The sequence below is a fragment of the Macrotis lagotis genome, chromosome 1, assembly GCF_037893015.1.
Source record: "Macrotis lagotis isolate mMagLag1 chromosome 1, bilby.v1.9.chrom.fasta, whole genome shotgun sequence".
In the NCBI taxonomy this organism is placed as follows: domain Eukaryota; kingdom Metazoa; phylum Chordata; class Mammalia; order Peramelemorphia; family Peramelidae; genus Macrotis; species Macrotis lagotis.
This window is the reverse complement of record NC_133658.1, coordinates 310044174-310059078: the sequence shown is the minus strand read 5'-3', so window position 1 is coordinate 310059078 and position 14905 is coordinate 310044174. Positions and strand designations below refer to the sequence as shown.

General features: G+C 35.6%; 1 protein-coding gene and 1 pseudogene across 2 annotated transcripts in view; both read right to left on the bottom strand.

Moving 5' to 3' along the window:
• The window catches only part of SIAH1 (siah E3 ubiquitin protein ligase 1), a 64558-nt gene that overhangs the window by 48999 nt on the left and 654 nt on the right, over positions 1 to 14905 (bottom strand). The window lies entirely within an intron of this gene.
• Positions 1 to 14905, bottom strand: part of LOC141505511 (kinetochore protein Spc24 pseudogene) — a 37958-nt pseudogene extending 23053 nt beyond the window's left edge.

Sequence of the window (14905 nt, the reverse complement as noted above, 5' to 3'; positions counted from 1 at the left end):
ATATACTCAAGGAGATTAAAGAAAGATCAAAAAGAATCTGTCTGTACCCAAAAGTATAAAGGAGCATTTTTTTTAAGATCTCAAAAATTGGAAACAAAGTGGGTACAAACATGGAACAGGTGAACAAATTATGAGATACAAAATAATGAAATATCATTGTGTCATAATAATAAAAGGATTGGTTTCACTGAAATCTAGGAAGAACAGTATAAACTGATGAAGAATGAAGAAAGCAAAACAATTTATAAAATACAAAAACTATAAAAAAATTTAACTCTAATCAAAGCAATAATCAATCATAACTCTAAAAGACTGTCAATGAATTGTACTTCAGAGTGATGGACTAGAGGAGCAAAACAAGACATATTTTCATACCTGGCCATTATGTGGCTGTTTATCTTGACTACACTTAGTTTCTTTTTTTTTCTTTTAGGTTTTTGCAAGGCAAATGGGGTTAAGTGACTTGCCCAAGACCACACAGCTAGGTAATCATTAAGTGTCTGAGATCGGATTTGAACCCAGGTACTACTGACTCCAAGGGCGGTGCTTTATCCACTGAACCACCTAGCCGCCCTACACTTAAGTTTCAAGGGAGGATTTTTCCCCTGGGGAGTGGTGGTTAGCGATAGTGATGTCCAAAATAAATAAATGAATGAATGAATGAATGAATGAATGAATGAATGAATGAATAAATAAATAAATGAGTGTAGGGAAGGGAAGAGAGGAGTGTCAATAAAAATCATTTTTAAAATAGACAGAGAGGGGCAGCAGGATTTTAGGTAAGCAGGACAAGTTGGAAAATTGCATGTGGATTTTTTTAAAAAGAAAGGCAGGCTCTATATAATGGAGATTCCCAGTTTCATACACAATCCTCTTGTAATTTTTATAAGGGAAAAGCCTATTTTATTTGATGTTGAAGCTTCTGTTTATTGTAAACACATTTAAAACAGATCTTACTTTGTAACATGCAGTTGTTCCCTCCATTTTATCCTATCTCCCATCTACACTTTTTCTTGCTCATTCCTGGGATTGTGCTTTTATTATTTATGTTTTGTTTTGTTTTTTACCCATCTTCAAGTAACTCAGTATTATGGTTTAGTTGTCACTCTTTCTCTTTCTTCCATCTAACCACCACTTTGAAGTTTTAAAGGGGAGCCTTGATCAGTTAGTTCATTGTATTGCTGAACATCAGCCTTTTTTAAGGTTTGGGGTGTCTTTCTTTTTTTGATTCAGACCTTTGGATTTTTTTCAGTAGAGGAAACACGCTAGTAGGAAACTATTTTTTTTATTTGTTTTTCCAACCACATGCAAAGGTAGTTATTACCAATAACTTTTTTTTTGTAGAAGAAGGGAAAGAGGGAGATGGGAAATCTTATCTGTACTATCTCTCTACTTAATTGAAAAAAGAAAATTAAAACCCTTATAACAAATATGCATAGTCCAGGGGGGGAAACCCACATTGGCCCTGTCCAAAATACATATCTCATTCTACAACCTGTATTAACCATTTTTTTTGGTTGGACTTTTTTTTTCAAAGCAAAAGCAAAATAGATTTAATTAAAGAGACAACCATTTTGCTAGAAAGTAACAGATAATAAAAATAATATCAATATTAAATATATACGCACCAAATGGTATAATATCCACATAAATGAATTTCCTTACAATTATCTACCCTCCACTTTCACATTCCCCATCCCCATATACACAGCAGTGAGACCACTGGATTGGTCACCACTGTGTATCCACCAAGCTCCAGAGATAGTCACTAATAAACTTCTTAGAGTGCTGGGTGCTATACAAATGGATAGGCTGGGCAATGTTGGGTCTATGATGAATGCCTTTGATTATAGTCAGTTCACATTCATAATCCCATTCTGTTTTACTGACTCGAAGATAAAGTTGAAATATGTATATAGCTGGAGGGATCTCAGTGGTTGAAGCTCCTGTTTTTGTGAGGTCATGCTCCATTTCCTTCAGTTCTCCAGCTCTTTTGTCAACAGATGTAGATCAGTCTTTAGATTGGCATCTTTCTTGCTGGCCTTCTGAAGCTCAGATTCAATTTTCTGTAACTTGGATTCAACATGTTGTGCTGTTTCATCTTTATCAATAAGTTTTTAGGCCACATCTTCCTCCACAGACAGAATCTCTGAGAGGAGCCAATGGGTGGTCTTGGTGTCCGGGCAGCTTCTTGAGCATCGGCTCCTGAGCTGTCGCACCTGCACCCCAGCCCGGTTGGGGTTGAGCAGACTAAACAATCCCTGGCTCACCTCCTCCATGTCCTGAAATACCGCCATGGCCAGGGCAGGAAGAGTCCAAAGAGTCGCCGGCATCATGCCCACTCAAACTCAAACCATCACCGAACCAGCCTCACTTGGCTGGACATTCTTGAACAATTATTAAGACTGTGTAGGGGTGGCTAGGTGGCACAGTGGATAGAGCACCAGCCCTGGAGTCAGGAGTACCTGAGTTCAAATGTGGTCTCAGACACTTAATAATTACCTAGCTGTGTGGCCTTGGGCAAGCCACTTAACCCTATTTGCCTTGAAAAAAAAAACTTTAAAAAAAAAGACTGCAAAGGAATTAAATAGGTCACATGTATATTTGGCCTGTTATGTCCTAAATCCTAATTGTTTCCTATAGAAGTACTGTATTATGATACAATACAGAAATAATATTGATACAATACAGAAATAATATTGGAAAGTTATAATATCTACTTCCATAATGTTACTTTTGATCTTTTAAGGTTTAAATTTAAACTCTAAGAATACTTTTTAAATAGATAACATTTAAAATAGCATTTTACAGAGAAAAAAACCTAAAAAAGTCAACAGAGAAAAAAACCTAAAAAAATAGCATTTTACATATATTCTAAGTCTAATTCATCATCTATCAGCAATATCTGTGCCCCAACTTCATCCAAGTATATCACATCAGAGAATAAACATAATTTGCTCATATTCTGGAAAAGATAGTTAAGCTACTCATGATTTTTTGTATCTCATTTGGGAGCCCCATAGTGTTCTAGATCTACATAACAATTAATCAACTCAAAGTCATCCATGAATAGATATACTTATATAGTATATACTATGTACCAGGCAAATATTTTGCAAATATTTCATTTTTAGCCTCATAACCCTAGCAAGATAGGTGCTTTTATATCCTTTTAACAGGTGAAGAAACTAGATAAATAGGTCAAATAAAACTGTCCAAGACTCAAACCTACAAAATCCTGCCTGAGGCAGTTTTGGAACTCAGGACTTCCTGATCTTCATCTGGATCTGGAGAACATTACATTCTAAAGGAAATTCTTCACTGCAGTAAGATGCCTTCCATGACACTGGCAAACAGTTTTTTTTGAGCATGTGTTCCCATTTTTTATTTCAGTTGATGTTAATACTGCGAGAATCTGTACAGAGAGATCTGTAGTGTCAATGTATTTAGAATTGAAAGAGTTTTCAATTACCCTATGCTTCTCCCTAAATGAAATTCAAGGTTTTTCCAGTATTTTCACCAAAAAACTGTTGACCAATACCTCAGAAGCAGTATAATGAACACAGAGAATAGGTCAAAAAGGGCTTCTCTAAAGAGGGTAAAATCTTCCAGGTACTCCTTTCTGTATATGACATCATACTGGTTATATTAAGTCTTGGAAAATTATAGAGCCTCTAAAACAGAATATGGAATCATTCAAATTTGTTCTCACCACACCAAAGTCAAGTGAATAAAGAATAACTATCATCCATATTATGGCATGCAATTAATTAGATGTTAAAGCTCATCTATCACACTATAAGTGGACACTATAAGTTGGTCCCAAAATTAAACTAGGAGAGTCTGCTGAATGCCTCTGGTAAATCACAAAGGGCCTTTAATGACTCCAAACTACTCTCAGAAACCAAGGTCCACCTTATTTAATAACAATATTACTTACTAATGGTGTCATATGATTGCATGTCCTGGAACATTGCATTCTCCAATGAATTAAAAATATTTACTCTCAGAGAAGCAGACATGGAGAGCTACATGGCTGTTGTGAGAAGGCAAAATATAATATAACAAAGAAGAGCTACAATAAAGGATCTTATCAAGGAAATATATAATCAAAAAAGATGAGCTGATTAATCACCTGGTTAAGTTTAGAAATATTACATGGACAGCTTATATGCTGTTCCATTAGTGTCCTTACACTATCAAGTGAAACCCTTAATTTCTTTTATTTTATTTATACTGAAGGCTTTCCATGCCCCTATAGACCAAAAAGTATTTGTAGATAGCCTGCAATGAATTTATAAGAGAACATAGGCAAGAGTCACAAAGGATGAGCACACACAAGAGATGGTCTGGGATCTAAAAAAAACAACAATGAAATTATAGCTCCATTTGAATATTTGGGTTCTCTTCTGGTAATTTTGGCTGTAAATCATAGAATATACTATCTCCATGAAATTAAAACTGTAAGTCACCCCAAAAGATTAGAGAACTAGGGATGGCATTAAAAAACTATACAAGTAAAAACTATGGGTATGAAAAGATACAAAAAAAATTACTAGAAAAAGGTAAAAAGGATAGAATGTGGCTTTATATTGCAATGATATCCATTGTAATGTGAAGAGATAAGCAAATTCTTCAAAACCCCTTTGAAAGATTTATGGAAAGGTATGGAAAAGTTTAAAATGATGAAAAGGGCATGCATAAGTTGCAATCAGTATGTTTGAAAAGAATACTTCATAACAATGAAAGGAATATTCACTTCACTAAGAATATGGGTTCCTGAAACATACAGTTTCAGTTTAACAGTAATATTTTATAAATGACCAATTTAGCAATTTAAGGAGAAAAATAGCACAACTTGCTATTTCCTGATCCCACACTAACCACTTTCCTACCTCTGCATTTAACAATAGCCACCATCATTGCATCAAATGTATTCCCCATCACTATTTGCCTTTTGAAATCTACCTAAAAAAATTACCTCAGCTGTGGTAATTTCTATTAACCCCTTCTTTTACCCCTCGCTATCCCCCCCAGCAAAAAGCAATCCTTCCCATTCTTCTAACCTTTATTTTACATTCTGCAGCCACTTATGCTTTAACCTGTAATTAGAGTTTTCTATATACATATCCTATTTTTCTACAATATTGACTCCTTGAGGGCAAGATTTCATCTTTTTCCTAGATTTATACCTAAAAATCTTACAGGTCTGTAATAAATATGGAATGCAAGGTTCTAAGTTTTAAAAACTGTTATTGAAGGATCATAAGGGAATAAGACAGATGGAAGAGAATAATAAAAAGTTTTCTCAAAATACCAGAATTTATAAAAAAAAAAAAGGTCTTTGAAGAGAAGTTGATAAATCTGGAAAACTTTATGTCTGCATAACAAAAGCAGCACCTGGTCTCTTTTTATCTACTGTAAAGAGGAACATGTAGCCCAACTGATTATTACAGATTAAAAAAAATCCTTATCAGTAATTATTATTCACACATCTCCAAGCCCATAGCACTGTGGGCTATATTTCTTTATTGCTTAGAATAACTACTAAATATCAAAATAGACTAAATTTCTTTTATTTGCTCAAAATTTCCCTGGGCCCTATTTATACTGAAAGCTTTCCATGCCTCTATAGACCAAAAGTATTTGTAGAATATAATCAAAACTATTTTTTGGTCAAGTCAATTTGAAATATTTTGGCTCCATCCAAATAAAGACTAAGGATACAATAAGTCACTGTGAAAAAAGTACACTTTTTAGAGCACACTTTACATTCTTGCTGACTTCATATATGATAACAATAAATCATAATGTAATAAGATATATAGAAGTTGATTTTATTCATTGCTTCAACTTTTCAGACAATTCTTCACTCTCTTTTCCTATAATTATGATTTTTGTTTCTAAAAGCTGACATTTATAGAAAGTGCTTTACCAATTTAACCAGGAAGGTTAAAGGACTTGTGAAAAGTCAATGAAGGTGGAAGAGTCAGTTGAATCTACATCCTAGCTCCACTATACCACAAGATTTTAGCAAGCATATAATCAAAAGACTGGACCCACTTAAGAAATGTTTTAAATGTGAACTTATGACATGTTACTTACATTTTCAAAGTTAATCACAAAACAGTGAAAAGTTTTTTAACTCTTAAGTATTGCACAACATGGTGAATGCAAATAATATAAGGAAGCTAAAATGATTCCTATCCCTAATCTGGTATAAAATTAGTATCCTGAAAATGTGAAACATTAAAGTAGTAATAAGAAAAGTTTAAAATTTGATCAAGTTTCTTTTCAGGCAAGGTCAGTCTGCAAAAGAACCACATTAAAAATAAAAAAATTTTTTATATGAACTTAAAAAAAAATTCTTTGCTCAAGTAAGATAATTTGTTCCTTTCACAAAACATCACATTTTATCCTTCACTCTACCTTAACATTAAAAGATACTCATCCAAAAAAAACAAAAAAAACTGAAATCATATAAGTTTCTAGCTTACATATTCTATTTTTCATAGCATCAATCTTCTGAAAAGTTTTGTTGAACAACTGGGCTTTTTTAGCCTCAAAGTTTTGGCAGAAGCAAGAAGAATAAAAGCAGAGACATATGCACGTAATTGAGTTTTTTTCTTATTGATCATGGATGGTCTATATTGTCATCATCTACTTTAAACAATTTTCAGCATGTTATTTTTAATAATTTAACAGAGTAGGGCCATGGATTCTTTTAAAAACCCTAATAAGAACATAAGAATTATTTTATTCATCTCTTCCTCTTACATGGGATGGGGGGGGGCGGACAACTGCTTTCTGAAGGCAGTTAAAGTAGAATCTAGAATCCTGGGCTCACACACAAATACTCTCATCTACATAAAATGGGTTATACAGCACTAGGGTCTCAGACTTAAAAATGAAAGAACCTTAGAAAATATCTAGGGACAGCTAGTTGGTGCAGTGGATAGAGGACCTGCCCTAGAGTCAGTATCTGAGTTCAAATGCAGTCTCAAAACATTTAATAATTACCTAGCTGTGTGGCCTTGGGCAAGTCACTTAACCCCATTGCCTTGCAAAAACCTTAAACACACACACACACACAGACAGTGTGTCAAATCTCCTTATCTACAAAATGAAGAAACTTGAGAACTATCTCCTCAAAACCACATTGGTTACAAGTGACAAAGTTAGGGTTTCTTCAGAAATATGAGTTAAAGCCAAAAATTAATTCTGATCAGTATGTAAATCTACAATTTATCATGGTCGTTTAGTTATTACCACACTAAACTATGAGATCTCTGGGAGATAAACTCCAATATAGTACCATTCCCAGGCTAATTCCAAATGTGAATCTGGATATCCTTAATTTAATTCAACATACAAACCTTCCCCAGTCTGGTCCTGAACTTCCACAGTAACCAGATATCCTCCCAAGACCACAAAGACCAAAGAATATTCATCTAAAATTACAATTCAAATTTTATACCATAATCAAATGAAAAAAAAGTAGAATGGTTCCATTAAATTATCTTCCTTAAGAGCAGTACCCTTCTTATCCCCTGAATTTTAATTCCTGCAGCTGCTACTTCAATACTGGTAATTTCTACCAGTCTCCTCTTAGAAGGTAAACCTAAATAGGCAGAAATAAATCATTTGATGCTTAAAACCTGACCCTAGGCAAGTGACTTAATCTCCCTGGACTGTTTCCTCATCTGTAAAATGAAGGGGATAGACTAGATGGCTTCTGAGGGCTCATCCAGTCCTATAACTTTTTTTCACTGAAAAATTTGAATGCTATCTTTGTCTTTGTATTCCCTGCACTTAGCAATGCCTGGCACAAAGTAGGCATTCAATAATGTTTAGTGAGACTTTATAATCTACCATTTCCTCACCACCTATCCATTTCTCAAATGCCTGTACTAGTGCTTTCATCACCAATGTCACTACTTTCTTGAAGTTGTTTTCTTAAAACACAATCTAATAGCCAAATCAGATTACTTTCATTTTCTTTTTCCATGGCAATCAATATGACTGCTCACCACCTGACCTTATTTGATCCTCTGGGAACAGAGGGATGTTCAGTAAACCAGAAATCCTGCCCATTGGATTTTTCTGTAAAGCTAGAGCTCTTAACCTAGGGTCCATGAACTTTTTTAAAGTATTCTGATTAATTACATTTTAATAGTCAAGTCAATAGGAATTTATTAAGTGCCTACCATGTACCAGCCACTTGTGCAAAGTCCTGGAAATACAAAGAAAGGGAAAAACAGTTCCTGCCCTCAAAGAGAGATAACAATTTAACAGGGGGAGAAGACATGCAAAACAGCTATGTATAAGAAAGAGACAAGGAGAGAAGTAATATGAACTGGAGATGATGATGTTGAGGATGGTTCTTCATTCTAAAAGAGGACCATGACATCAAAGAGATGATGCCATGATTTGAGTGAGGGGGAACTGTGCTAATGTATAGCTTCTCTCTCTTCTGGGTCTAGTGCTCAGATTTGAATCAGGAAGACTGGAGATGGCAATCAGAGTTAAGGGACTTGCCCAAGGTCACACAGTTAAGTGGCAGGTATCTGAGGCTGGATTCGAACTCCAGTCTTCCTGATCCCAAGGCCAGTGCTCTATCTGCTATGCCACCTAGTACATAATCACAAAAGGAAGACATTAACTAGCATTAAGGAGGAACCCAAAAAAGCTTCTTGCAGAAGATGGGATTTTAATTGAGACTTGAAGGTAACACTGAAAGTCAGGAAGTAGGGGAGAAGAGGAAAAGGGAGAGAATTACAGACACAGAACCCATATAAACCTTGTAATTCTTTGTACTTTATGTATTCAAAACATTATTCTGAGAAAAGGTACAACAGGTTTCACATGTTTTATTAAGGGATCCATGACACAAAAATGATTAGGAATTCCTACACTAAAGTAGAATAAATTGGATTTAGATAATCAACTGTTTCTGACAGCCCTATGTCAAACAAATGGACAACTGTTTCCCCCCACCACGAATCCAAAAGGCATTGTAGTATTAAACTAGAAGTAGAAGCAACTCTTTATATTTCCAGTTCCTACTAATAATTCTGCTTACAATATACTTTCTTTTTTAAGCAACCAGTGAAGTAGGCAATGCAAATATTATCCTTAGTTTGCATATGAAGAAACTGTAGCAGACATTAAGTGACCTGCCTAAAGTCTGAGGCAAAACAGTATTTTCTATGACTGCATGCCTTCTCTAACCATTTCTGAATTTCCTTAAAGAAAAGGAATCCAAGGGGCAGCTAGGTAGCGCAGTGGATAGAGCAACCGCCCCTGGAGTCAGGAGGTCCCAAGTTCAAATCTGGTCTCACTCTTAATAATTACCTAGTTGTGTGACCTTGGGCAAGTCACTTAACCCATTGCCTTAATTTAAAAAAAAAAGGAATCCAAAATCATTTTAACTGTTTGTCAAGAAATACAAAAACAAGGGCAGCAAGATAGCACAGTGGATAGAGCACCAGCCAGCCCTGGAAGTCAAGAGGACCTGAGGTCAAATCTGACCTCAGACACTTGCTACATACTAGTTTTGTGACCTTTTAACACCACTGCCTTACAAAAAAAAAATACAAAAACAAACGTTAAGTACATTTATTTTCCGAGTCCTTCAGAATGACCCCCACACACACACACACACACAAAACCATTAATAATAAGCATCCTAAACAGGAGACATCTGAACATGTTCTCTTGAAATATTGAAGCTCTCCTTGACATCTGAAAGAGGTAGCTCTAGGACTAATAAAAAAGGGATATTTTTAAGAATGTGCAATAAATTTATGGAACTTATTCCCAGGAATGATAAAAGCTAAAAAAAAATATGTTCAAGAAAAAATTTTAAATAAACACAATCAATTTTAAAGAAAAAAAGATAGAATCCTTCCTACAATATATACATCCTTTGTCTTCAACAACTGTTATATTATGTAATCCATAAGCACAAATGTATCAGTATTTACCTCAACCAAACTAAAATTCTTGTAAGCCACTTAATGTTGAATATAAAACTACTCTGATGCATTGTGATTAATTACTAGAACTGAATTAAGCCATTCCCCCCAAAAAAATGAAATTTTGTTTAACACAATTTGAAGATAAAAAAATTAAGTAAATTCTATGAACCTGATCTTATAAGTTCAGCAAGGGCAAAGAAATAACATGTATCCTTGAATTTCTAGGTTATATATAAAAATATATAGAAATTCCTGATCGTTGGCTTTTGGTCTAAACAATAAAATAACCCATTGGAATTTTTACTATTTTAACTGACTTCAAAATTGGCATTAAAACAATTTATATTCTTATCCTATGGAACAAATATAACCTCCTTGTGACTATTTTGTTGAGTTTTGTCTTTGTATTCCCAGTACCTAGCACCGAGCTCAGTTTAATAAATGCTCTTTAAATATAAATTATAGGGGCAGCTAGGTGGCACAGTGGATAGAGCACCAGACCTGGAATAAGGAGTACCTGAGTTCAAATCCAGCCTCAGACACTTAATAATTAATTACCTAGCTGTATGGCCTTGGGCAAGCCACTTAACCCCACTGCCTAGCAAAAACAGAAGTCTGCTTTTGTACATTTTAAAACACATTTATTTTAAAAAGGTAAAATCATTCTTAGTTCATAGGTTGTATGCCTTCAAACTGTTTGCTGACCTGACAGGAAGAAATACTATGACCCCAGATCCTGGGACAAAAACTCACTCTGACAAAAACAGCTGGGAAAATTAGAAAACAGGCAGAAACTAAGACAATACCATCATCTTATACTATATACCAAGATAAAGTTAAAATGGGTACATAAAGAGTGGTACCATAAATAATTTAGGAGGAAAAAGGAAGGATTTATGAACCAACAAGAGAAAGCAGCAGTGTGAGATGGAAAATAATTTTGATTGTATTAAATTAAAAAGGTGTTGCATAAGCAAAACCAATGCAATCAAGATTAGAAAGAAAGCAGAAAGATGTAAAACAATTTTTACAAGTTTCTCTACTAATTATTTCCCAAATATATGGAGAACTGAGTCAAATTTATAATACAAGTTATTTTCCTATGATAAACAACTATGAATGACTTAGCTATTCTCAGCAACACAATAATCCAAGACAACTCCAAAGTTGTATTTATGTATTCAACATAAATGATGAAAACGATGAAAAATGCCATACACATCCAGAGAAAGATCTGAAGGAGTCTGAATGCAGCGCAAATCAAATTTCACTTTCTTTACTTTTTTCATGGTTTTTTCCCCCCTTTGGTCTACTTCTTCCACAAAAAGACTAATATGGAAATGTTCTACATGACTGAAGATACATAACTTCTATCAAAAGTAGTGGAGACAGGAGGACAAGAGTTCAAATCCGGCCTCAGATACTTAATAACTGCCTAGCTGTGTGACTTTGAGCAAGTCACTTAACCCCACTGCCTTGCAAAAACCTAAAAAAATAAAATAAACCAAAAAAATTCTCATTAACAAAAAGTAAATCTGGGGCGGCTAGGTGGCGCAGTGGATAAAGCACTGGCCCTGGAGTCAGAAGCACCTGGGTTCAAATCCAGTCTCAGACACTTAATAATTACCTAGCTGTGTGGCCTTGGGCAAGCTACTTAACCCCATTTGCCTTGCAAAAACCTAAAAAAAAAAAAGTAATTTAATAATATTTCAGAATCATTATCAGAGAACTTCTCCCTAACATTTCACTTAAGATCACAGAATCACTTATTTAAACCTGTGATGGAACTTAATAAGCCATCTAATTCAATACCCCTAATTTTACAGATGAGAAAACCAAAACTCATTACAGAATGCACAATTGACACAGGTAGAAATAAATAGCAACTCATAAATTTATGCATTGTGTCATCTTATTCTCTGAATACTAAAGATATTTTTATAAGATACTTTTAGAACAACATAAGTAACCTCTACTACCAAAAGTATTTGTACCTGATACACTTTTAACTACAAATTAATCTTAATTCTACTTTGTTTTAGAATGAAAGCTCCTCTAAATCATTACTTCTTAGAGAAATGGAAATGAAAAAGCTTCTCTGAGGTACCACCTCACACCTCTCAGACTGGCCAATATGACCAGAAAGGACAATGATCATTGTTGGAAGGGCTGTGAAGAAATCTGGGATGCTATTACATTGTTGGTGGAGCTGTAAACTCATCCAACCTTTCGGCACTATGCCCAAGGGCAACAAAAATGTGCATACCCTTTGATCCAGGAATACCACTACTGGGTCTATACCCTGAAGAGATGATGAAAAAGGGCAAAAACATCACCTGTACAAAAATATTCATAGCTGCCCTGTTTGTGGTGGCAAAGAATTGGAAAGCAAGTAAATGTCCTTCAATTGGGGAATGGCTTAGTATATGTATGTCATGAAACACTATTATTCTATTAGATACCAGGAGGGAATGGGATTTCAGGGAAGTCTGGAGGGATTTGCATGAACTGATGCTGAGTGAGATGAGCAGAACCAGAAAAACACTGTACATTCTAACAAACATGGGGGTGATGATCAACCTTGATGGACTTGCACATTCCATCAGAGCAACAATCAGGGACAATTTGGGGCTGTCTGCGATGGAGAATACCATCTGTATCCAGATAAAGAGCTGTGGAGTTTGAACAAAGACCAAGAACTATTTTTAATTTAGGAAAAAAAACTGATATCTTATTGTCTGATCTTGCTATCTCTTATACTTTGTTGATTCCTAAGGATATGATTTCTATCATCACATTCAACTGAGATCAATGTATAACATGGAACCAATGTAAAGACTAACAGAATGCCTTCTGTGGAGGGGGTGTGAGCAGGGAAGCAAGAATGGGGGGGGGGGGGAACTGTAAAACTCAACATAAATAAAAATCCTTCTTAAAAAAAATAAACACTTCTTAAGTGCATACCATGTGCTAGGTAAGCACTGTGCTAACTAAGCTTGCTGGGAAAACAGAAAGATAAAAGACTGTCCCTGCTCTCAAGGGTCTTACCAGCCTATTGGGAGAGTCAACATACAAAATAACTATGTACAATCAATCTATAAACAGGCACAATTTTAAATAATCACGATAGGAGGGCAAGTACTAGAATTAAAGGAAAGAGGGAAAGGCTTCCCATAAAAAATTGGTAAGATAATGGAGGGAGGAGGTGGCTAGGTGGCACAGTGGATTCAGTGCCGGCCCTGGAGTCAGGAGTACCTGGGTTCAAATCCAGCCTAGGACACTTAATAATTACCTAGCTGTGTGGCCTTGGGCAAGCTGCTTAATCCCATTTGCCTTACCAAAAAAAAAAAAAAACCCTAAAAAAAAGATAATGGAGGGAATAGACTCAATCCTTTCTCATGGAACCAAGACCTACCAGACCAACCTCTGGCATATTGGTTGTATCATTCCAGGCAAGTTACTTACCTTCAAGTCCCTAAGCAACTCTCAAACCATAAACTGCAGAAAATTGCAGACCTGAATTCATCAGGGACAGCTAGGTGGTGTGCAAAGGATAGAGCAACGGCCCTGGAGTCAGGAGGACCCGAGTTCAAATCCAGACTCAAACACTTATTAATTACCCAAGTGACCTTGAGCAAGTCACTTAACCCCACTGCCTAGCCAAAAAAAAAACAAAAAATTGAATTCATCAATAGCTCAGCACACAAATTAAAATGTAGGTTCAGTTTTTTTAATTACATATATATATATGTAAAATTCACCACACTCTTTAAACTGGTGTTTTCATTTTGTACTTGCACTTAACTGCAACACATTTTATATTACATCATAATAGTACCTATCTTCCAGAGTTGTGACAAAATGAGCTATCTGTTCCATTTTGCAAACCTTAAAGTATTATATAAATATTAACTATTACAACTGATCATCGTTCAGGTTATTAGCTACACAAGAAAAGATACATTTAAATCTTGTATCTTTCCATTGCTCTGCACACACATTTAAAGTGTTTGTTGAATTAATTCTTGAAACCAAATTTACCAATCATGAAAACAGAAAGATCCCTTTCCCAATGTAATCCATCCATCATTTGCCAAACACCTGTTCTACATAATTCCATTATTATAAACTCCTCCAATTTTCAAATTCCCAGCAGCTTTAGAAACAGGGTTTTTTCCAATCCTAAAATGAGTAGAACCACAATTTCCCCTGACATTCAACCAAACTCCTCTTACTACAACTAAGATCTACTTCCCCCTTTTATTTTTCCAAACTGCAAGAACGAGTCTACCACATTTTCACAATACTCCATTTATGGTATTCTGGGCCTTCTTGAAAAAGCTGGTTAACACTTCAGGTCATTTTGCTAAAAGCTGTCATACTTTGTCAGTTGGGCCAAAAGTTGCAAAGTGAAGGAATCCTTAATTTTAGGCAATTTTAGGACTTTCACCTATGCTATTTACAATTTTAAGATTACAATATAATAAATTGTCAAGTATCCACATCATCACACACACACACTGCCTAGTGTCCTAACTTCCCTCCCAAGTTCCTCACTTCCCTAAAATTCTACCCTAAGCACTTAACAAGGTACTAAGCAGGAAACACACTTGCAGTTGCTTATCAAGAGAAGTAAAAGTTGTTCGTTAACACAACCGGTGCCTAACTTCATAATCGGAGATAATTCAACTTTCAGTAACAGAGCACGGCTGTAACGAGGAGTCTGATCCACGTTAAATATCCTTCCTTTACAGGGGGAGGGAAGGAAGACAATTAAAAATTTCCAGGTAGCTTCGAGGAAGCCCGCGCCAACAGAAGGAGGAGGCCGTTCGGGTTACGGTCCGGAACAAACCGCGCGAGCCTCCCGCCAACGCTGCCCGACTCGGAGGCCGAGCAGAGGCGCGGCGGGGCCAGGCTGGCTTTAC